Source organism: Lathamus discolor, chromosome 11, assembly GCF_037157495.1.
Source record: "Lathamus discolor isolate bLatDis1 chromosome 11, bLatDis1.hap1, whole genome shotgun sequence".
Taxonomy (NCBI): Eukaryota; Metazoa; Chordata; class Aves; order Psittaciformes; family Psittacidae; genus Lathamus; species Lathamus discolor.
This window is the reverse complement of record NC_088894.1, coordinates 15,314,985-15,339,204: the sequence shown is the minus strand read 5'-3', so window position 1 is coordinate 15,339,204 and position 24,220 is coordinate 15,314,985. Positions and strand designations below refer to the sequence as shown.

General features: G+C 43.5%; 1 long non-coding RNA gene across 2 annotated transcripts in view; it reads left to right on the top strand.

Moving 5' to 3' along the window:
• The window catches only part of LOC136020537 (uncharacterized), a 70,533-nt gene that overhangs the window by 8,375 nt on the left and 37,938 nt on the right, over positions 1-24,220 (top strand). The window contains exon 1 of one of the 2 annotated variants that reach the window (XR_010615391.1): positions 21,070-21,156. The exons of the other annotated variant lie outside the window; for it this stretch is intronic. This is a non-coding gene — a long non-coding RNA (uncharacterized LOC136020537). Of the gene's footprint in view, positions 1-21,069; positions 21,157-24,220 lie in introns of those variants that run through there. 2 annotated transcript variants of the gene reach the window in all.

Below are 24,220 nucleotides of genomic sequence, written 5' to 3'. Positions count from 1 at the left end.
TGAGACTTTCGCTAGGCCAGTTCTGAGTGCAAGACATTAACTTGTGGTAACCCTGCAGCCCTGCTTCTGGCTGGAATCAAGCAGTGCCAAATGTGATCAGGCCAAGGAGATTTCATTGCTCTTCTCCAAGCCTGAAAAGCCTTGAATAATTTTGTGAGGGATGAGTGGATCTGCTACTGAATATTTAGACCTCAATTTTGGTTATTTCATGTCATCTTAGTCCTCCAGCTTTGTGGAAAACCTGCTCCTAAGGTGCAAATCCCAAGGGATTTCAGTGCCAGCACAGATGGAGTGGGTTGACATTGTCCTGGGTTTTCAAGAGTGAACTGCAAAGCCAGGGTTTGCGATCTGTGTTCTGATAAACAGCAAACGGTGTGATTTGCCCAAGCTCTGCCCTTGAGACAGAAGCTGGGGCCTGGTCTGAAGGATTTCTTCTGTTTGGGAATCTAACCCAGGAAGACGTGACTGCAAGATGTGACACAACTGGAGCACTTTATTTCCTAGTGCTTGTTACACAAGTTCCAGACAGGCAATATGTTACTTGACTAATACCACAAGCACTATAACCACAGTCTTTCAGAATGTATCTGATGTCCCTAACAGAGCCTTGTAAGCTCTGCACTGTGTGCCTGGGCTATATACAGAAGTTTTAATTTAGAAATGCTACTACTTGCACTTGTGTCAATATTACTTTCAAGTGTTTGGGTGGAGGTGGTTGGGAGATGAGAGAGCAGTTTTGGACCAGATTTCTGTGATCCAGTATGTCAATACATAAAGTAAAATTTTGTATAGAGGATTATATACAAAATGGAAAATGAATGGTCTGAAGGTATTTTTGTGTGAAACATTAGCTGGCACAGAAATTCCATGTTTTCTGTGGCCCTCATTGTTGTCACAGCTGAACACTGGTAACTGACATGACTTGCATCTGTCCCACACATTTAATAGAATTGTAGAATAGTTTGGACTGGAAGGGACCTTCAAAATTCATGTAGTCTGACCCCCTGCAATGAGCAGGGACACCTTCAGCTAGATCAGGTCATCCAGAACACATCCAGCCTGACCTGGAATGTCTCCATCACTTCTGCTCCTCCAGTGGAGCACTGTGCTGATTTTTAAATTCATACGTTCTGCTGGTACCTATAGTAGCAAAAGGTGGGCCGTGTTGGTCTGCTGTTGGTGTGGAAGGCAGACAGGCTGCAGTGGTCCGTAACTGTTGTGTTTATTCCCTGGATGCTGGGAAAGGTGAGTCCAGGACTAAACCAAATGCATCTTCTTGAGACAGGAATAGTCATCAGCAACTCTTCTTATATTCGAGTTAATCTGGATCTAGGTGGCTGTATTTAAAAAATGAATAGTCTTAAATGCTTTTAATTAAGGCTTGGTTTTTGTTTGTTTCGTTTGTTTTTATGTTAGAGCTGGGATTTTTATAGGGAGTGAAAGGAGTTACACACCCAATTTCTATGTTATGTAGCATATATGGATGTGCTACTGCATCAGGTTATTCTGGTCATTCCCACCTATCTGTTAATTACTGCTAAAAGAAAAAAAAAAACCTAAAAAGTGTTGATTAAAATCCTTAAAGCATTTCCAGAATGTGGTGTCTTGTTGCAGTGCTGCTGTGCCCAGTGGGCTGTTGAAATAGCTCACATTTAGAATTTGCAGAGGGGCAGTTTGGTGCATGTGCATGCCTGATCCCTGCTTTGGTCTCCATCTGGGATAAATTGATTCAGAGTGTCAGATGAGCCTGGAACTTAGGATTGATTTCCACGAGGTGTCTCACTTCTGTAAAGCTGTTTATAGCTCAGCATTTAACACTGAACTGAACTTCCTGATTTCTAAAATATGTTAATGAATCTGATAATAATGGGTGTCTTGTCCATGTGTTTTGTAATTTAAGTACTTATTTGGAACTGTATCCAAACATAGAGCCGTATCTCTCACCTTGGAGCTACTTTTTGTGCTATTGTTCCTTTCCCAAAGATCATTTTCAGCTGTGATCTGTTAGGTACAAGTGGCCACTGTGCCTGGACATGGACGTTCACAGAATAAGTGGCTCTCAGGATGTGTTTCATTGGCTTTCTTGGACACCTGGATTACTCTGAGAGATGTTTGTCCTCCTGTATTTTTCATAAGCGCAGTTCTGGCTGTGCCCTCCCCATCCCTCAAATGGCAACAGACACCGGTGGTGAAGCCTCATTTTTGTTTTGCTCGCAGTGCACCCAGGGCATTTTCAGAGCACTGAATTTGAGCGTGAGCCTGTAACCAAACAGGAGACACATACGAGGGCAAAAAAATGGTGTTTGATTGAACCTACCAAAGTTTAAGATTTAATTGGAAGGATATTGTTGGATTGTTGCAACATATTGCTTTTCCATATTTCCATATGTGATCCTAGCTTGGGGTCATTTGAGAGCAGTCCAAGTGATGACTTCAGCAAGTATCTTAAATAAATTAGGATCAGGCAGTGACGGAGGAATTCTGGTTGTGGTTGCTCTGTCTTTTGGAAACTAGAGCATATTAGCAGAAACCAACAACAAATTTAATAGCATGAATCTACTGGGAAAGGAGAAAAACTTCCACGTTGCAGCATCTCCTACCTCAAAGTCAAGGATGTGAAATATCTCAGTTGGCCACCACATCATGAAGGACAATTTATTGTGTCTGTTTAACAACAATTCTGTGTTCTCTGGGGGCTCTGTCCTTCACCAGCAGTGTTTCAGACTCAATGATCTAATAGATCTTTTTCCATCCCTAACTTTTGTGGCTTACCATATGTAGAGATAAACATCTTTCTTTCCGATCAGCATTGATGGACAGACTTTCAGGCATGGAAACATTATTGTGTGTGGGGGATAGGGGGAGGGGAGGTAAGGCCATTTGCTGAGTGTTATTGTCTCCAGGGCATAGGATTATTGGAAAATGATAAATAGCTGGGCAGGCAAAGGAAATATGAAAACCCTGTTGCGGAACAGAGCTGCCCAAGGTTTCTGTTCATATTGCAGTGACCAAAAGAAATTTACATTGGAAAAACCCTCTTGCCTTCAGGGCTGAATGTTATGAACCTTCAAAGTGATTCTTGAGAAGAAAAGGGGCTGGGAATGAAAGGAGTGGGAGGGGTTGCCTTGCTGTGTCTGTGGAGCAGGGGGTCATTGCAGAATAACATTCATCATCTTGTTGGTGCCGTTCCGAGAATGGGAACAAGGTGGGAGAGATAAAAGCAACGTTGAGCCGCAATCTGGCTTTTGCTGCTTGTTCTCTAGTCCCATGGGAGCTGTGAATGGACTAAATCCAAACTTTTTTCTTCTGGATTTCATTCAAGGGCTGTTCAGCTGGCCTGTGGACTGGGTGCCTGTGCAGTAATAACTTGTTTTTCCCTCAGCTTGCTTGGACTTCAGCAGTCCGTTCAAGTGTGTTAGTCACAGGCATATGTATAACGGACAAATCTTCTGCCAATCTTCTGTAAATCAGCATGGATCTGTGAGTTTATAGCAGTTGAAGGTAAAACACTGGCCATAATTTGTGCCTCAAGAAAGTAAGGACAGAGATGAGTCCATCACTGACAGAGAATTACTTCAATTTGGGGAATATCCCATTCTAAAAACATTGCCAGGTTTGTTCTTGTTTATTTCAGTTCCTCCTCCACCTTGTCCGCCCTACCTAAAACCAAACTCCTGTCAAACAACAGACCACCTGTGGCTGGGTAGGACAAAGTGTTAATGAGGCCAAACTGAGACTGTCTCTGCTTCTTCTGAAACTGCCCATGGTAGATGGTTCTCTGTGTTCTTTATACATGTCATAGGGCAAAAGGGGTAAGTAATGGGGTGCTTCGTATGCAAAATGACCATCAGAGGAACCTGGAAAACATGGTGTTTTTCAACAGCAGTTGATGTAAGATCAAAATAACTTTTTTTGAATGGCAAGCTTAATTTGCAGTTGGAAAACAGGAAACTGCATCTTTGGTTTAGTTATTGACAAAGTAATTGAATGCAAACTGGGGGCCTAATTTTCAGAGTAATCAAGCACCCTGTCATTGCATGTGAGGTTTCCAAATGGGGGAAGAGAGGTATTACGTTTTATCATGTCCTCTGCCTTCACTGTCCCTGAGAGTTGCTGCCATGAATTGCATTGTATTTTGCATAGGGATGATGGGAGCAGCGCATCAGGACTAGCAGCACAGATTAAGCTGCTGTATTTAAGTGTGCAATGTTTGCTTTTCATGCTCAGGAGCTGCCTGAGGCATTGGCTCAGCATTCCTGCGGCTCTTTGGCCAGGCTGGAAGGCCATCACTGCTGTGCAGCACTTACCAGCTTCTTGTGCCTGGCAAAACACTGATTTAAATTATCCCATTTTGTAGATGTGTCAAGGAGAGATGAGCACATTCCTCTTATATCTTCTAATCCGTCTTCAGCTGTTTTATGTTGCTTTCTAGCCGAGCGACATGGCACTTCGGTAGTATAGGCTGAATGATAGCTGTAACAAGGTTGAGATGCATATGAGAAGTGGGCTTGTTTGCAGGTTCCCATTAGAATGGTGGGGAGATGGATTATCACTTGAGAGGCTGGGGCCCAGTGGTTGTGCTGGGTGATCTCAAGGACTGGTTTTAACTTAATGTGTGCTATTGTGCCCCTACATGGTGCATTCCCTTTTCCTTTCTCGTGATCCAGCCTGGCTTCAGACTGTCTTTAAAGGGTATTCAGTGCCACTGCTGTCTTAGCAAAATCCCTGACCACGTTATCCACCCAGTGCTTGTTTTGTAGCAATACCTCAAAAGCTGATAAGAGGTCAGTTTGGCTGCCCTAGGCACACACCTCCAACGCCTGTTGCTATGTCAGGAATTCTTGTACTTCTGAGTGTGCTGAAAGCATGAACAGAGTTTGGCTGTTGAAAGGGCTGTGTAGATGCTTCCAGAGGATGCAGTGGTAAGGTAAAGTACGTAGCTGGGCAGTGAACTGGATTGGGAGCCTGGTTCTGAAGCAGGTCAGACACTGCAGAGTTGACTCATCCCTGGAGACATTCAAGGCCAGGCTGGATGTGGTTCTGGGCAACCTGATCTAGGTGAAGATGCTCATTGCAGGAGGGTTGGATTAGTTGAGCTTTGAAGGTCCCTTCCAAGCCAAGCTGTTCTATGATTCTATGATTATCAACAAAGCCTTTTTCCAAAAGATGCTGAAGTATTTTAAGAGCTGTGGATAGAGCATTTGTGTCTTTAAGATAATTCTGAAATAGAGTTCTAAATGAGAAAAAGAAACAAGGCCGATGGCTATTATGTGTACTTGCTGGCCAGGCCATTATTCAGAAATCACAGTGACATGCTGCATCATGTTTTGAAGTTGATTTTTCATTCCCAACATATGGCTTGCACAAATGGGGAAGTGCCTTGCTCCAACTGGTATCTCCACTGGGCACTTGCCAGAGCCATAGGAATTGGTGTCACCAGCTCAGGATGCTGGTTCATTCAGCCCAGTGACTTGTTCGAGCCTGTGGCCAAAACCAGATGCTACTTCAGCAGGACATGTAAGTGTTCTAGGAAAGGACAGTTACCAGATAACTTGGTGTTATGGGAGAATTCTTGATTTTCCAATGCGGACTGGCTTATGCCTTGCAGCGCTACATCCTAATGCTGGGATTTGGATATCATACAGAGCAGTTTTTCTAGGATCTGTAGGGAATCTGTTTAAACCTGTGCAGCTAAACCTTTAAAGGAGATTGGGGACCTGTGGATTTTGTACTGTGGTACAGAGGGCTCGTCTCCTGGGACTGTTTTCCTTCTTCAGTACTTCTCAACCCATGTTTTCCATTTGACAGCTAATCTGTGCGCTGGCTGCGTATTTAAACCAAATAAACAAACAAACCCCACAGTTTCTTCTTTCCCTGTAATTTCTGACCTGAGATGACATGAGCTTTGCCTGGATCAGGTTACACAGCATCCTACTGCACATAATGCCATAGTTTTCCCAAAGATGCTGTTTAAATGCCAGCAGACTGAGCTCATGTAACAGTACTGGCTGTGGGCTCTGGCACACTGGCATGCCCTAGGATGCATTATAGAATCATCATCATAGAATAGTTTGGGTTGGAAGGGACGTTCAAAGCTCATCCAGTCCAAACCCCTGCAATGAGCAGGGGGCAGTGAGCAGTCTTCAGCTAGACGAGGTTGCTCAAAGTCCTGTCCAGTCTGGCCTTGAAATTAGAATTGCCCAGCACCACATCCAGCCTGGCCTGGAATGCCTTCAGAGATGAGGCATCCACCACCTCTTTGGACAGCCTGTGCCAGGGTTTTACGACCCTTATTGTAATATTTTCCCTCAGATCCAGCCTGAATCTCCCTTTATTAGCTTAAAACCATCACCCCTTGTCCTATCATAACTGACCCTGCTAGAAAGTCTCCCCCCTCCTTTCTTAAAGGTCCCTTGTAAGAGCTGGAAGGCCACAGTAAGGTCTCCCTGGAGTTGTCTCTTCTCCAGGCTGAACAACCCCAACCCTCTCAGCCTTTCCTCATAGGAGACTGTTCCATCCCTCTGATCATTGTTGATGATGGTTTTGATCATGGCTCTGGCAGCGCGGCAGCAGTGGTACCTCTGCACCACTGAGGCTGGAGGCTTAGCAGGACGAGCCCTTTTCTTTTTGCTTTGTATGCCCTGGTTATTCTTTCACAAGAGCCCTCCCAGTAATTGCATCTCTCCAGACAGTCTGCTTGAACTTGCAAAGTGTATTTCTGATCTCCTAGTCAAAAACACAGGGGTCCGATGAAAAGGGTAGGACATGTTGAAATGATAGAGGCTGGACCAATCAGGTCACAGGCTAACTGTTGCCAACTCATCTGCTTCTGATGTTGCATAAACACATGTTGCATAAACACACGCTTCTCATACAACTAGAATGATTTACAGTGTTTTGCTTACCTTTGTTTCCCCCCCTTATCCATAATTCCTTAATACATTTCTCCCCAGTCGAACTGTCTCTCAGCCCCTGAATCATGGTTGTCCCAGACATGGAGGCACGCAGGCATTGTCATGTCAGATTCAAACCTCACTGACCACAAAAAGCTTGGAAACTGTACCTCCTGGTTCTCTCTTCTTTTTTGGACTATGTAGAAACTTCATCAGCATTTCAGTTATTAATGAATTATTTTGCCTTTCTTAATATTTAAGGCCTTCCATGACCCTACTAATAATTTACAAGAATTTTTGTATGTCTGTGTTTTAATTCCACTGCTTTCTGTGTCAGCTCATGTGCTTTGGTTGGTTAGGTTTACCTAATATATACCCAAACAGAGACAGTATCTGCATGTGGTTTACTCAGATATGTAGTTTCTTTCTAGGCATATGATTCATCGTCTGTGAGAGGGACTGCAGCTGGACAGCAGGAGCTGCAGGAATGGGGATGAAGGGCTCTCTCTTTTTATATGTTCTCCTTGATACTTCTCCCTAACTTTAGCCTTTTCAAAAGTGTTCATAAAATTCAGAATATAAAGCTTGTCAGGATCACAAACCCCTATAAAAACCTCTGTGATCTATAAGAAAACCAAGAGAAATTCCTGTTGACCATAAGTTGGCTGAAGAGTCTCTAATCAAGACATGTCACAGCCTATATGTAAACTTGTACATAAGCATACATTTAACTGTTACAAGCAGTGGCCAGCCTTCTAATAGTTATAATGTAAAATATGCAGCAATAACGGATTAATGGCACATATGTATGTAATTCTGTGCCTAAAATGTAGAGAATATGTTCACCTTTTATAACTCCTCATTTTCCAAGGGAAATCCAAGTGTTGGCTGTCAGTTTGCTGTCTTAAGAAACCTGACTTTGGGTATTGAACTGGAATCTTTTGTCATGCAGCTAGATATCAGTCTAGCAGCAGTTCTGCATTAAAATCCAGTGTCTGGAGATGATACACCATTGCATCTCTAGAAAAAGAACGCATCTTTAGGAATTAAAGTGGGATTATTTTAAACAAGTATGTGTGTGGGTGTGTGCACACAAACATATGCATATAGATATACTCTGTAGAAAAGATATTATGAGGCCTTCAGCAGTTATTTTTAAACTGGAAATGAGACGTGACTTAAATAGTAAGGATAATTAACTATAGGACTTGTTTACCCAGGGAAGTGATAAATCCATTGTCACTGGGGTTCTAACTTGAGATTTGGTCTTTTTAGAAAAGCCTCAAGGTAAAAAAAAATATATTAGTTGTGTAGGAGGGAGGCACAACCTTCCTGCACTGGGGGTGGATTCTGTAACCTATTTTATGTGGTGGTTGTAATAGGAGTTCTTAGTGCTCCTTTGGTCCTGAAACTTATTCTGTCCCCCCCCCTTCAGTTTTAAAGAGTTCACTTTGTTAGCAAAATGGAAAAAGGAGAGAAATACTCCGTGTGTGAGGACTGATTTCTGTGTATGTGCTGCACTAGGCACCTACATGGTTTTGCCTTTAGACTTGCCACACCAATCAGGTGTGCATGCAGATGTTAGCACTGACCAGTATTTGATGTTTCAGAGGGAAGTGAAAGCCTTCTGTATGGGGAGTTTCCTCAGGGTGATTTCCTATAACAGTAAATGGGGGAGAGGGGCCCTCCAGTGATTACTTTGTGTATGGTGAAATCCAGTCAGCTTTAACTTCTATAGATATACATCTTATTACTGCTCACAGCATTAGGTTGATTTTCTGGCAGTTCAGCTACAATATTTAACTCAAAATTTGTACAGCCATGAACAGAAGAGCTTGGCTGCACATGGGGTGAAGACAGTTCTTCTTTATGTTTTATTTCCTTATAGTGATCTTTTGGTGTGGGCCATTGAGAGACATTTCTGACACCATCTTATAAATTTTAGTCACTATTCTGCACCATTTTCTCAGTCCCAGTTGAGCTGAGCATGGACTTTGATGTTTCCTGTACAATTTCAACCATTCTTGCAAAAATCCATTTGCTACTTCTGACCTTCTCTATTGGGCTGCAAAACTAAGTACCTGGTAAGTCTGTTTGGTACCATCGAAGTGATAGTGCAGGACCATCTTAAAGAGATGTTTCAGATTCCTTAGGCAAGGCTGGGAGCTCAAATTAATACTTAAGCTTAATGGCATCTGAGTATCTTCTTGTGTGAGCCTGAATTTGGTGATCTTTGGTGAAATAGACCTGGGCCTGTTGTTTGTGCTGAGGACAGCGCGGGGTTGGAACCTTTCCTTGGTCCATAGGGGAGGTAAGGTGCTTTGCTTCCCTCCCCAACCTCCCACTGCTCTTACCCTACCCTACAAAAGGCAGGCTTAGACATTTATTTCAAAGCTTGATGGTTTCAAAGCATTTGTCAGGAATATGAGATAGTAATTTATAAAGTAGGATTATATTGTTTGATCTCAGGATTTCTAAGAAAGATCTAAAGTTGGTCATTGTCATCATCGTGCTGAATATTCTCCCTCCTCTGCCTTCTTGTTTTGGTAAGAATAGAGCTTTACACCCCTTTTAAGGTAAAATAATGTTAATAAGTCATTGTGCCAAGTAAAGCTTTCTGGAATGCTTTTGCTGACAGATGCTATTGTATCACAACTGAATCATTTTTGAGAAGTCTGTTTCTGCAGATCTCTGGTTTTGTGAGATGATTTTACAACAAAGCATTCATTTTTTTTCTAGAACTACAAGACAATTACTGCAGTCAAACCCAGCCTGAAAGATGAACCACTTTACATTTTTTCAGTGAGAGGCATGCGTATGTAAGGAAGAAGATAAGTTTTCTCACCTGGGAAGTAGTAGCCAGCATTTCCGGTATCTCCACTCTTTAGAACCACTAATTATAGTCACGTATGTTTGGTCTGTGGAGAAAGCGTGTGTTTGTTTCACATCGAAGTTTGTTTTTTGCAATGATAATAGAAACTTACAGAAGTAATAGGTTGCCCAGAGAAGCTGTGGCTGCCCCATCCCTGGCAGTGCTCAAGGCCAGGTTGGACACAGGGGCTTGGAGCAAGCTGCTCCAGTGGAAGGGGTCCCTGCCCGTGGTAGGGGTTGGAACTGGATGAGCTTTTCCAACCTAAACCATTCTGTGATTGATTCTGTAATGTACTGTAGGAGTAAAGAGCTGTCTTCAGCATGGAAGAGTAGTGATGTGTCTTATCCTTCTGGCCTGAGACCTTCAGAGAAGTGTCATGCTTAAGCAGCTTGGTCTTGGGTTGCTCAAATTAATGCTTTCAAGTAATCAGATTTCCAGAGAGCAGGAGCACTGTAATTTCAGAGACTAGTGTTCCTTCAAGTCCAGTGAGGAGCAGGGAGTTGGACTCCATGATCCTTATGGGTCTCTTCCAGCTTGAGATACTCTGTTATTCTCACATGTCTCAAGTCAGGTTCCCCAAATAACTTGAAAGAGAGATCCCTGTTTATTTGGCAGTGACATGTCTCTCTATTGTGTTTTACTGAAGGAAAAAGCATTTACTTAGTGAGGAAGATGCAGGCTGTTTTCTGCTTGAGAAAGGGCAAGCATGTGGAATACTTCTGCTGGCTTCAGTATTTTATACTTGTATTGAAGAGCTTGGTCTGTTTTGCTTTTACTGCATTTTCAGCTTTGCAAGTATGTGATTGGGGAGGGTGGTTTTTTTTTTTTATTTTTTGGCTTTGAATGAATAAAATTAGTTTGAATTAGTAAAACGTGATACGTGGGAATGCATTGACAGGCATTAAAAGGCAACAGGACAAATGTTGGTGCCTTTGAGTCAACCTCGCCTTGCGTTCATCATCCCCTACAGTACCTTGACACTTCTGCTTAATACAGCTAAATTCCTGGGCCTGGGTTGCTCCTCCATTTGGGCTGGAAACATGCTTTAGGCCTGATCATTTACTGCAAGTCTGTAATTAAGCTCTTGTATATGTTCAAACAGATCACAGGCAACAGGGGCAGAAGATGGCACCATCATCATTTCCATAACCTAAAGATTTTTTTTTTCTTTTTTTTTGGTTATACCATGAATTATTCTTATTATTTTGTGACTTGGCAGAAATAGCCTTTTAAAGGTAGGCCACCATGTCCTCTCCTGTGGTCATCGTAAGTGAGCTGCCAGGAAAGCCCCAGACTGCCAAGGCCTCTATTTTTGGTTTACTTTTGCAGTATGAGGACAAAGTTTCCTTCAGACACAGCTCTAGCCAGGGAAGTAATCTGATGGACAGCACCATATAATTTTACTAAAAAAGAGAGGAAAAAACCATCATCTGTAGTCTATAGTGCCCCTCTTCACTATGTGTGTTGCTGAAGGTCCGTGTAATAGAGCAGGCACCAGGAGCAGCCACTCTGCAGTTAAGGTTGAAAACATCTTCCGTTATGACACTGGTTTCAGTGCTTGGGGCCTTTGGGGAGGAATTACCTGTTAGGCTGAAAGGTTTGTTTCTTGGCGACTGCCAAAAATTGTGCTCTCTTCAAAACAGTGAGCAAAGTCAATCTAGTCATTTATTTTGCGTTACTGATGAGAAAAAAACCTCCAAAACCTCAAGCTGTAGAATGAACCACCCCCCCCCCCCACCCCCCCCCCAGCCCTAGACAATCCGGTCCTTTCCAAGTGGCAAGAAGATGTTTCTAGCATTTCAAACATTGATGATTTCAAAGCTAAACTCTGAAATTCTGCCCATCTCAGATTCACACTGAGCACTGCAGCTTCTGCTAGGGAAAAAAGGCTGGCTAATTTTTCCTGATTCCTTTAAAGTTATGAATACATTGATGATACTTGGGATGGGATCTGTATTGAAGTTATGCCCCATTTATGCTCTTAATGATATCTCATTGCACAGTTTGTGCTACTTAGGGGATTACTTCTTCTGAGTTGGTGCTGGAAGATATTTCCAAAGGAGCTGCTAAGTGCAGACCTGTGTTTCCCATATTTTTGGTATATTTTTTTTGGTGAATTTGCTATATTTTGCAGTATATTCTAAGATTGAAACTTTACTTTTGAAAGGGAAAAATTATTGCTTTTGTGAAGATACTTGTCAGAATACAAGCAGATATACTCTTGTGCTGTCAGTCCAGTTTTGCAGGATGCTGTGTTCAAGCTCAAAATTGCACCTGATCTAGAGGAAGGTGTCCCTACCTGTGGGAACTGTATATAATATTACAGAATCCCAGCCTGGTTTGTGTTGAAGGGACGTTAAAGCTCCTCCAGCTCCAACCCCTGCCACGGGCAGGGACCCCTTCCACTGGAGCAGCTTGCTCCAAGCCCCTGTGTCCAACCTGGCCTTGAGCACTGCCAGGGATGGGGCAGCCACAGCTTCTCTGGGCACCCTGTGCCAGCGCCTCAGCACCCTCACAGGGAAGAGCTTCTGCCTAAGAGCTCATCTCAGTCTCCCCTCGGGCAGGTTCAAGCCATTCCCCTTGGCCTGTCCCTACAGGCCCAGACTGTGTTGAGCAGACTGAAAATGCTTGGTGTCAGCTCTGATCCCTGTTGGAGCTTCAGGAGCCCCATGGATGTTCTCTGAGGTGCTTCAGCAGAGGGGAGAGTTATGAGCCATCCCTGGACAAGCAGGCATTGAATGATGCCCTGATGCCATCTCCTCTCATGCGAATTAGGTTCATGGCTCCAATGGGTGCAAATCAACCTTCAAAATAGGGTAGTGGCTCTCCTTTTTTCCCTAATGATTTTTTATGAATTTAGAGCTGAGCAGAGCTGCTATTGCATGGGTTGGTTGCATAAATGCAAATGCAACCCTGGGGCCGCGATGCACCCTGACTTCATACCCTGATTGGCTTCATAGCCCTTGCGTCAGGCTCACTCTGCTGTGAGGGAGCTCGCTGACTGGCTGTCTTTGTGTGCTTCCCACATACTATGGCTTATGTTGAGGCTTTTTCATGGCTTTGTTACAATTCAAATGTTTTTATACCGGCAAAAGGTATTATTACACAGCATCTTTGATAATGTCCCAAATTGAGGTAATAGTTGGGTTTCCATAAAGAGCTCATGTGATGTGGTGATCTGGAAGGCTGATTTGGCTCTTGAATGACATTGGTTTCCTCACTTTGTCAGTGTAGTAACTGGAGCCCAAATGTAGGAGATTCTACTGCCTGTGCTAGAGTGAACAGTTCTCTTGTGATCACAAGAAATATGTCTATTCCTAGTTCCAAGTATTTTTAACAATTTGATTCTTTTAGTGTCCTGATTGGTACATGATGGAGCAGAAAAGCTCATTATCTTATTGATTCGTTCAGTTTTCAGTGCATATTTTCAGCAGTTTTGCAACTGTAGGTGATTCACTGGCATCTGGCTGCGTTGCCATCATTTATGTTTGCACAATTTAATGTATTTAGCTAACAACAGGACACTTGAAATTGTGTGTTAGACTTATGTTTGATGATTCCACCATAAAATTTGAATGCCATGTGTAATTGCCTGTGTTCTGAATTCACCAGGAAGACTACTGGTGTCATAGACATTGGGAAAGAAGTTCTTCCCTGTGAGGGTGCTGAGGCGCTGGCACAGGGTGCCCAGAGAAGCTGTGGCTGCCCCATCCCTGGCAGTGCTCAAGGCCAGGTTGGACACGGGCTTGGAGCAAGCTGCTCCAGTGGAAGGGGTCCCTGCCCGTGGCAGGGGTTGGAGCTGGATGAGCTTTAAGGTCTCTTCCAGCCCAAACCGTTCCATAGTTATGTGATTATAGTCCTGTAATTCGCACAAGTTGCACGTGCCCATGCTAGGTGGGTATTTTATAAGGGGTGTAAATTTGTTTACAATTACCTGCTAAGCCAGTAATTTCTTTTGCTTTCATTTGAGAGAGGGAAAGCTCTGGGTAGCAGAGCTCGGTCCCTAACAGCAAGCTGCGAGGCAGGGAGCACACACTGCACGTACCTCAAACAGTAGTGACCTTGGGGTGCCACATGAAGAGGTTTATCTTTTTCTGCCGTAATGTATATACAGTGTTGGGGGCTAATTAGGATCACACCATGTTTCTCCGAGTGAGGATATGTTTGAAAATGGCTTTCCACTGGTTTACAAGTGAAGAATGGGGAGGAGGGGAGCAGAGAGGGTGATCCCACCTTTCTTCCCCATGCACATTTCTCCTCCCAGTGTCTTGCAGCAATACGAGGACTTGTGTTGAAGCTGGCCAGGAGTCCAGGCTCCATGTGCACGTCAGGCACATTCCATGGTGAGCCTGGATACCTCTGGAGTTACTCAGCTAGGGTTGTCCCAGCCAGGGGAAGGAGTGGGGGGGGGGGGGGGGTGGTGAGGGGAGGGGAGGTGTGCTAGTGGTGAGAGGTGTCCTGGGTAGCTGAAAGGGGATCATTGAACAGCAGCTCACTCAGAAGGAGTTGTCAATTCAGTGCTCAGCAAGCATCAGGGCAGGGGTTTGTGCAGGTTCTGGCACTGGTGGTGGCTCTATAAATTAATGCAGGTTTTAAGTAGGGCCAACTTGTTTGTAGAGAAGCAGCAGCCAACCCACAGAAGAGCTGCCTTTGGATTTTGGACAGTGAGCAAAGTTTAATCTCCAACAGGGCTCATAGTTTTCCCTTTAAACACCTTTCTTTATTTATTTCTTTTTTTTCTTTTCATTTGCTTCTGTCTCATTCTTATATCTCTAATAGCTCAAACATGACTGGGCTTTGGTCCAGGCTTCTGGCATGTGATGCCAGGCTTCACCAACCTTGAACTGACTGCAGCAGGCCATGGCTGTTCTGATCAGCCCATAGTGAGGAGACCATGTCTTTTTCCAAATCAGAGGGTGATGTATCCCCATACAGGAGCTGCATGTAAGAGGACCTTTGGGTTTAAAAAAAGATGACCAAAAAATAGTGGGTTTTTTTCACTAAGCAGTCTGGCAACCTATTCTGTTTGAACAAGTATGTTAATAAACGAGGTTGTTGTAACAAATGGTAATAATAAATGGTGAAATTGAGTTGGGATTGTCACTGATGTCTAACCCTGTTTGCTGGAAAAAGCATAGTCAAAACTCTGCATTTCATCAGTGTTTTGACAGAGGGTGTCTTGTCTGTGATGTGCAGTGCGACAGCCCCAGGGAGCTTCCGTTCCATCCGTAAAATAGCAAAAAGGTTTTGGATGGAGAGATGCAGGAATGGGAAAGAAGAGTAATCGCCCTTCTGCTGCTTAACGAACTGATGAGCAAATTAGCTGGTCTGGCACCATCTGGGAGGTCTGTGGCAAACTGAAAATAGAAAACATTCTGATTCCCAGTAAAGTCCTTCAGCCATTAAACCTTCTTTCTTTTCAGTCCTGTTCCTTATATATCCCTCATTAGTGTAGTTCAAAGCGTCTTGCTATAGTGCCGTGAGAGATGTGACTAATGTGTAGTGGGTTTATTAATTTTCTCCTTTGTTTGGCAGGGCCTGGTGTCTCGCTGCAGTCTCTGCTGCTCAAAAGCCTCTTTTGCTTAATTTTTAAATGTTTGTGCCACTCTGTGCTTACATTTGAGAAGGAAGGTGGGAAGGTGCTATGGATGTGTTACTGAAGGCAGTAAGGATTGTGGTGTCCTTGATTCCTGGTGGGATTTGTAGCCTTCATTTCAAATAGTTAGATTTGTCGGGGTCCAAGCATCGAGTGTCTTTAAGATGAGCACAGAGATAGGGATTGATTAGATCTTATGCAGGGAATGTGTTTGTGCTTGTTTGTACTGATGAGGTACCCTCTCTGGCATCCTTCTATCCACTCACATATGCTAGTAAAAGTGCCCCTGCAGATGCAAGTACACAGTCAAAGTCCTTTTTGGCAGAATTTAGGGGTATGGAGAAGAAATGGCACATATCCGCCATCCTGGCTTAACTCTGGTGCTGTGAGGTCCTGCTGTGGGAGGCAGGTCTGTGCTCCCATGGAAATGACAGCACAGGGAATTTCAGGATGGCCTTGGAAAAATGTATCCTAATTAGTAAAAAGTAAACCTCCAAATGCTACAGAATCACACCCCAGAAGGAGGGGCTTTCTGTGTGCTGGGAGGAAAGGTTTGGAAATTGCTGCGGAGGATGCCTGTGGTGGGACCCAGGAGGCCATCAGGGGATGTTTCTTGAGTTACCGTCCTTGTGATGCTTAAATGTGTTCCAATAAATAACCAGAAAAGTAGTTTGGGTTGCCTTTTCATGGGTTTTCCGGTAGAAATGGTTTGCTTAGCTTTCAGACGTTTTTCTTTTTGATGTTTCTGTGCACTGCAAAGATGCATTTCATGTTTGCCAAACACTGGCCATGTTGGCCTTTTCCCAAACTCCCAAATCACTCAGTGCTCAGTCTATCCAAGCCTGAGTTCCCTGCCCTTCTTTTTCCTTCCTTTATCAGGGAGAAAGCGTCTTGTTATGTTTATATAGATCTGTTGAGGCCTTTAGCTGCTATTGTGATAGCAACGTGAAGAGCTGGTGCTGTAAGTACTGTCAGGGTGGCTGAGGTTAGGCTTAACAGGATCACAGGCAGTGATCCAAACTCTAAGTACACATCAGTGCTATCCATGCAAGTGAGCCGGCAGGTTTAACGCACCAGGAAGACAGACTTTCTACTGATACAGCTTTATGTGCTGCCTGTAACATGGCACCCTCCGCTATAGCCAATTCACCTTCTCTACGACATCTCACACAATCAGGACTTAGGCAGGGCAATTAAATGGGATTTCTTAAATGGCAGTGAAAGAATGCTAATTGAGGTGTGAAATATAATTATCCTCCTGGGCTCCTTGGCTTGCTTTTGTTCGTGACTGCTTTTGATTAAACAGCTCTTACTTTCTGGGCCTGTTGTATCCATTCACCCACTCTTTTCTTCCTAGAAGCAGGCAATGCCTAAAAAAGGCTGCCTGCTTGTGCATCCCAAATATTTCCCAAGGCAGGAAAAAAAGGGGAGGGGAAGTGCAGGCAAAATCAGTCATCCTGCTTGGTATGTGGGTCCTTTCGGAATGCTGTTTTTGGGTTGGAGCCCTGCATCTGGACTCCAGCTCATGCCAACTGAAAAGGAAACTTCTATTTTGTTTGCTTAAAAGGCAACAAGTCAACGTTTAAAAAGGCAACCTGAGGGGATTTTTCAGGGACTTGACCTGATTGATCTGGAAAATAAGTTAAATGAGGTGTGGCCAAGAACTTCTTAAAGCAATCAAATGCTTTCTTACCAGGATAGTCAGGAAGCAAGAGGGTGGGATAGTGCATGTGCTGCTCAGCATTGCCTTTAAATAATTCTTCTTATTTTTGTCCTGGTGGGCTCTGATAATGCCCTCCATATGGACTGTTGTAGCCATCAGGATATGCAAGAAGTCGATTATTTGGGGAGAATTGTTTCTTCTGTGTGAACAAATGTCATCATGAGAGAGGGAAGACACCAGAACTAAACCTTTGTGGTTGTTTTCTTCATCCCGGGTCCTTCAATTATTGGAGTTTAATATAAAATTTACAAGTTATTAAGGTAATAATGAAATATGTGTCCTTTTTCTTTCCAAGTACCAACAAAATTGGGTTTGTGTCAGAGTCGGGGTAGACATTTTAAAGATTTATACTGTATTTTAATTCCTGAAATAGCAAATTCGGATAAATTTATATAAAAGCTTCTGTTAAAAGTGTACTATGGTGGTGGTGTTGGTTTGCAGTTTGGCTTTTGAGGTACCATGTCATACAGGTCCGAGAAATAAACAGCTCCAGAAAGTCTTTATGCTGAGTGAGGGAAGGCTCTGGCATTCCCAGATGAAGGCAGAAGTGCAGGAAGTTACAGGCTAAAACCTCCTGTGATCAGCTCCAGCTTGGGTGTCCTACAGTTGACTGACATCCCCCTGTGCATCCCAGGGTGCCTGCCTGTGTTCAGGAAGGCAGATGGGGAGTTTGTGGTCTGTTTGGTTACTTTGGCCCTGCAATTACACCAAGCTTTGCTGCAAAAGCATGTGACATCCAAGATACGTGCTCCCTGTCCAGCAACAAGACCACCATTGAACATCTTGACGTAACCCTGGCTCCCAGCAAGTACTTGCTGTTGTCCATGTGGGCCAACCTCTCTCCTCATGAAACTCTAATTTTTCTTTTAATGCTCTTACATCAAAACATCCCTTAGCAGCAACAGGCAGTTTAAATACATATAGCATGAAAAGATCCTTTCTTTTGTAGCTTGAGGCCCTGTTTCATTGAGTAATCCCTAGTTCTTGATTGATTAGAACCAGTGAATATGTTTCTTAATAACTGTTCTCATATGGTTGGTGGTTGTAGTCGTCCTCTGTACTGATCTCCATTTTTGCAGACCTCTACTGTAATCCCTCCTTACTCATCCCTCCTTTTTAGAAGCCTGTTTAGTCTATATAGTCCTTCCTATACATCTCTGTTCAGCCTTGTTGCTTTTTCTGTTGTACTTTTAGTAATGTTAGTGTTAGATTTCTCAGAGGTAACTAGAACCACACATGATGGTCAAGATCTTGGAGTCAGTGGTGGTAAAATGAAGCTTATTTTTTGGCATTCTCAATTGCTAACTTCCTATTGCTCTTCATCTATAGCTAAGCACTGGTTAGATCCACAATGAATTCTCCGAGTTAATACTGAGCTGATCATTCTGTAGGTCTAGTTCAGATTGTATTTCTTTATTGCATGTGGTTTTGTCAGTGCCTCTGTTTCCTAATGCAGACAGCAGTGTGATTGTTAAAGTGACATTTTCATAATACTGGTCAGAATTCAGCAGCTATCAGACCCCGTCATGGAGTGCTCTGAAAACCAAAGGTTGAAGTTGCATCTTTAGTTTCCAAAAGGAACTTTTATCCACATTTAGTACATGTACCATCTGCTGGTTTTTATTCTAAAATCCCATCTCATTTCTTCCCATTAAAACATTTTGATTTTTTGCCCCAGTGTGACACAAAAACATGGTTTGAAATGTTATGAGTGTCTGGCAAATGATTTGGGTTTGGATTTTTTGCCCACCTTATTCCTGCATATGGCCTATGTGCCTGTGCTGAACCGGCTCTTCATCTTCTACAGCATGAAAATGGCACAGTGGTGGCCTGGACTGGGGCTGTGGCTGTTAAACATGATACAACATGAAAATAAATCTATTTAAAATACTGAAAAGTCAAGAGGCAACTGAAGGACAATGAGGGAGAGATGGGATGAAAGTTGGTTCCAGGAGGAGCTGAGAATGCCGGGGGGCAGCAGCAGCTCTTAGGGTTACAATCCAGCACGTGGGTTGAAAGGATGCGTGCACGTATTTCTGCTTTTTCAAGGAAAGCTGCTATGTGGCCTGTCCATCCAAAAATAGTTGGAGTGGAATATTTGGTATGGAATTGCAGATGTTCTGCTTCCCTGCAAAGGAGATGCTAACAAAGTAAGAGAGAAGTGACAAAACTGCATGTTAGTGGCAGCTGAGATAAGTGACGCCTTTCCTAGAGCCTGGAATGCAGAATCCAGAACCAGAAACTTGGGGTATGTGTAAATCACTTGCAGGAGTTGGGGTATGTGTGTGTGAGTGTTTGACTCCTTTCCTGGCACAATCCTAAGCAAGGAAGATGGAAACAGAGAAATCCTCAGTTGGTGGAGCTGCTTGGTGGAGACAGTCACTCGATCCCCTGGTACTGCAGCTCTTGTTCTAGCTCATTTAGCACCACAACCCTCCATAAACCAAAGGGAGTACAACATGCCTAATGTAGCGTGAGAAGCAAGGTGGGGTGCGCCCGGCAGTGGAGATTTACTGCTACCTGATGGGCCTCAGTGAGCAGCAGCATCCCTCATCCCCTCGAGAGCTATCCCTGCCTTCTCCCCTCTTCCACACGCACTCACATGCACACGTCAGCTCTTGAGGATGCACTTGGAATCTTTTGTTTTCCCTCATTAAAAGTGCCAAGATGCATGTCAAATGCCTGGAGCAGTCTCCCGCTTTATAGTTTTATTATAGTACTATTATGACTTATCTAATTTATTTTTTCCTCTTTGTGTGTGTGTCTTACTACTTACACTGAATGTTGATGTCAAGCGGAGATAATCTCTTTGTGTTTCTGTCTACATACGTATCTTTATTTGTGAAGGGGCTCTTAAAGGGACATGAATATTTCCTTTTCTCCTCTTTTTCAGGTATGTAATAGGATTATTAAAAGGGCAGAACCAGCCCCCATTTTGCATACTGTGCTGCTACTTTAATGATTACGGGTCTGTAGAATCACAGCAGCATCACTGCTTGCTCTCCAGTTTACACAGCTGTGTATTGCAGGTACAAATTAGTTTAATATATATTGAGGTGTTTTAATATCAGTGGAGCTGGGACCATTCTTTAGAAAGAAATATTTACTGAGATAGTAAATAGTAGTAGAGATGATCCATTCTAAAATAATATCCATTGGGGGTTTTCTCATGTAACTAGAATTATAAATCCTCTACACTAGTGTGTATATAGAGTAGGTTGCAGTTGGTAGAGTGTTGTAGGACAATCTGCTATGTAATGGCAGCAAGGATTCACTAGGCATGAACTGTTCACAGGAAGATTGCTCTGCATAGTGAGCTGTAATGCATTGTACTGTATTTCCTCCCTTACAGCAAAGCCAAATTGGTCTAGTAGCTTGCACTTCCTTTCTAGCAGCCCTCACTGCTTTGCACTAATTGTCAGTGCCAGACTGAAAACTGTAGCAAGGAAATCTAGAGTGAACATTGCTGTGGGGCCAGGACCTTGGTTTTGTGACTCACCCCTTTGGCGAAACACAGCCCTAAGAGGATTCATTCTGAGATGGCCCCATGTAAATGACTCTTAGCCAAAATACAAATCCTGTTTCCACTTGTTGTAGGAACAGGGGAAGTGGATCTGCCCCCAGGCAGACTGTGAAACTGGGCAGGACGTTGCAGTATCCTTTTTCCTCTACGTTTGCCTCTGCTCCTACGCTTGCCCTTCCTTTAGGACCCTTCTAACCTTTCAAATGGTAAAAGCAAGTGGCTTCCTGTCCTGTATGTTTATGGAGTGAACTGGTGCAGGCTGGGTTTGAGGGGGGCTGTAGATTTCCTGGCACTCCTTCAGCCCTTGGTGTCCTGGACTTCTGTGCAAACAATCCAAGTGTTTGCCGTGTCTCTTGTAACCCACCAGTGTCCATTTGCCGTACAACGATTTCATGTATTTTCTTCAAATCTTAGAGAAGTGAATTTCTGTCTTCTTAACAGATGATGTCTTAGATGCTGAGACATAAAGCAAGCTATACCTCAGGGTCAGAGGTTATTTGTGGTCACAAAGAATAAATTGGGACCCTCTTACTGTCTTGGCTGTTGGGGGTAAGTTTATGGCCTGATTTTGCTCCCTCTAGGTAAGTACAAATACTTTGCAGTGGAAAGGGAGCGAGACCTGCCTTGCTGACACTGTTGCTATCCTCACAGTTTGTTGGTTCGTTATGGGATTGAAATCTTGTGGGAACAGCCCTGTGTCTCACAGTGGAGCTGACACACTATCCAGTGTAGCTGATTTGCCATAGACGGTCTTCAGATGTTGAAATCTCAGACTTTCTAAGCACAGGGCTGCTATGCATGGGCACACTTCCTGCTAATCCTGAGGCATAAACACTCAGTGGCTCCAGACGCTTGAAGAAATAAACACACTGACTTGGTATTAATATTTCATCACAACACACTAAAGTTAAACCTCACTGATCCACAGTGACCTGCAACCACTCAAGAAAATGGTTCTTTTTTTTTAAATAATTAAACTTTTTATGGGGGGAAAATAAGAGGAAATGGTCTCCTGCATGGCAGGCTTAGCATGGATAAACAGAGCCGTCTCAGCTGGGGCAGAGCTCCTCACGTGCACAGGAGTTGCTTTGGAAAAGTTTGTAGGTTCAAGGAGGACAGTTGAACAGCTTTGCTTGTTGTCTGCCATGTCAGGTGAGCCAGACACATTCCTAGTGCTCTGGAGTAAGAGAGTTCACAATCCATGCGCACTTAGAGCAGCAGCTCCTGTAAATAATACCTGATAGTCACTGCTGGAATGTAGCGTAGCCCTGAAAAGACGCACGCTTCACGTTGCTGCCACCAGAAAACCCTGCAACCTACTCTGTGCGTGGTGACCTTATCTCTGAAGTCTCCTGTAAGCTAAAGGCAGTTATAACCATAAGAAAGTTTTTCGCAACTGATTCCCAAGGAGTTTCCAAGCAGCATTATCTGAACTGCATGTTAGTGATCTGACCTTAAACACACTGCATGTGGTAGGTGATTCTCTGTGGAATGCCAATGATGGTCAAGTCAGGATTTACCATGAGGCCGGCAGGAAATCCCTCCTGAGCTCTTTCTGCAGAAGAGGCTCACAGCCTGTGCGGAGAAGTACAGTCCATAGCCAGGGTTAGGAGGCTGGTAGCTGATCTTAGACACTCACTTCAGGGTTTCTAGGCAGTTGTTAACATGGTTCCTAAAGCTCAGGACTAAAAATTGTCATCTTGTCTGCAAATTAAGCTGGTGGCATGTGACTTGAAACTATTCCATGTGACTCAGTGTGTTACTTTATATGCTCTCTAGCTAGGCTGGGCTTTGCCCCCTTTTTCTTTATTTCTTTGGTAATATAAAGCAGTTTAATTAATCTAACAGTGGCCTCCCCCCCGCCCCCAGCCCACTTGTTTTGAGTTGCTGAGCGTGTTTAAGTCAAGTCTTTTTAATTACTTAATTTGCCTTCCTTTGCAATGTCTGTTCTCTTATTTCATTTGATTTGAATTAGTGCTAAGCACTCTGGGATCTTCAAGTGAAGGCTGTTACCTGTGGTGTTGTCTGTTCCGTTGAAACGTGGAAAAAACCACGATAAATGATTCCTGTAGGGCTGGAACCTCAATGACCACAGGGGGCAGTGGAGAGCATCAATAAAGGGATTCGGAGGGGAACATTAGCAACACTTTAGCAGCTATAGCTGCTCCAGTGTTTTATCAGATTTACAAGGGCCCCTGTAAAATATACTAGGGGAAAATGTAAAGGCTCAAGTGCAATTTAGACAGTAGCATTCTGATGTACTTGGGATCAGCTGGTTTTGATCACAGCACCGTTTGGTGCAGGAGCACCACTTGTGCATTGTGAGTGAGGATTGGAGGAAGCATAAAGCAGCTGTGCTTCTATATTTGCTCACTCTCTGTATTCAAACCTTGGCTTGAGAGCTCAAAGGAAATGAGATATGTTTTGCATACCCCAGTTGCAATTAATGGAAGCACCTACTAATCTGCTGGTACTACTGCTGACCTTTTCAGGATCCGATTCCTTCATCAGAAAATGAAAACATTTTTAAAAGAGGAGTGGATGTGCTTATTGGGGTGTGTGTATGTGTGTGTGTGTCGTGAAAATTCAAAAGGCATCAGTGAAAATGCAGATTTACACAAAAATTTGCATGGTAGTTTTATTCTCCTGGCCTGAAGAGCCTGATGTTATCCATAAAGTGCCTGTTACAAACTGATCTCTGAGATTATTTTGTAGACTTATTTGCTTTCACTGTTTCTGGAAGTGCCTATAACAGCGTGCATCCTGATGACATTCAAAGTAAAAGGCATTCCATTGTATCAGTAGTGATAGGTTTGTTAAAGTATGGTTCTTTGTCTGAGAATTGAAATGTAAAACGATGCCAGTGGTCCTGAATAACAGAGGAAGGGGAAGACCTTGAAATGTGAGGTTTTGGTGTTGAGAACTTGGAATAAATCAGGGTCATTCATGGAAATCACTACTAAATCCCAAACTGTCCTGCCTCTTCTGATCCAAATGTTTGTTTGGTAAGGCTGCAGTACAAGAAATAAATCCTGAATTACACTGACTTTGTGTGCCCCCCCCACCTCCCTCCCAGATTTAGCATCCATCTGGGAATCAGATCTTCATTTTCCTCTCTCATTTTCTGCCTTCTTATTTTCAGGGCTTAAATAATCAGGCAGATCCGCAGAAATCAGAGTTCAGTATATGCCGATTAATAATTTGATGTGAAAAATGGGTATCAAATGTCGAGCAAAAAATCTGCAGGGGATTTGGAAGCCTGTTCTGTGTTAGGGAAGCAGGTGCTGAATGCTTCCTGAGATCTTCTGGAAGAGACTGCTCCTTTCCACACCACCAGAACACTCAGAAACATTTGGCCTTCTCTCATCTACCAGAATGGGGAGCACTGCTTTGTGCTATTGAGCTGAATGCAGTTCAAGTGGCTGTGAGTATAGCTTTTCTCTCCTCATCCTGGGCCATGCTCCTTCCATCAGGGCTAAACAGAAGGTTTGCTCACATATGCTCACTCTCCTTTGTAAACACAAACCCCCTTACATAAATAGTGGACAGGTCTTTTTTTTGCTCTTTTGCTTATTAGAAGGACTTGGCTAATCCCTGTGTTTACCAGTAGTGG